This window comes from Austrofundulus limnaeus, unplaced genomic scaffold, assembly GCF_001266775.1.
Source record: "Austrofundulus limnaeus strain Quisiro unplaced genomic scaffold, Austrofundulus_limnaeus-1.0 Scaffold955, whole genome shotgun sequence".
Taxonomy (NCBI): domain Eukaryota; kingdom Metazoa; phylum Chordata; class Actinopteri; order Cyprinodontiformes; family Rivulidae; genus Austrofundulus; species Austrofundulus limnaeus.
The window spans coordinates 64,133-65,067 of NW_013953357.1; positions in this window are offsets into that span (position 1 = coordinate 64,133).

Genomic DNA, 935 nt, shown 5'->3' on the forward strand with positions numbered 1-935 from the left:
GTTTCTGATGAAAATAGAACGTTCTGCCGACATTCTTGCTAACTTGTTAGCGCTGCATGTTGTTGTGATCACCTGAGCGCAACATGCTGGATCCAAGCYCTGCTGGATAGAAACACTGGAGCCGAGTCAGTGAACTGCTTGAATGGACTGCTAATATCGGAGCGCTTATATCGGACATTTTTTATGCAGGTCGATAAAATCCGATACTCAGGTTTTGGCTGATATCGGACCGATATCAATATCGGATCGGGACACCCCTACATGAAATGTCTGAAGATGTGCTTGTAACTGACTATTAATAGATTCATTATTGAAATCAGACAAAAAAAGAACAGTATCATTAGCTTACATTAAAATATTTGAAAACTTCAATATTTTTGGAAGGTCATTTATGTATAATAGGAAAAGCAATGGGCCCAGTATGCTACCCTGAGGAACTCCCACGGAACGGCAGAGACCCGGACACAGAGCTTCCATGTTTCACAACCTGACACCTATCAGTCAAATAAGAGGAAAACATTTGTATTGCAGATGATGAAAGTTGAAAAGAGAACATGGATGGATTGATGGATGGATGGAAGGATGGATGGATGAATGAAAGGAAGATTAGATGGATGGATGGAAGAATGGATGGATGATTAGATGGATGATTGGATGAATGGATGGATGGATAGATGGAAGATTAGATGGATGGATGGATGGATGGATGGAAGATTAGATGGATGGTTGGATGAATGGATGGATGATTAGATGGATGATTGGATGAATGGATGGATGGATAGATGGAAGATTAGATGGATGGATGGATGGATGGATGGAAGATTAGATGGATGGTTGGATGAATGGATGGATGATTAGATGGATGATTGGATGAATGGATGGATGGATAGATGGAAGATTAGTTGGATAGATGGATGGATGGATGGATGGATGGA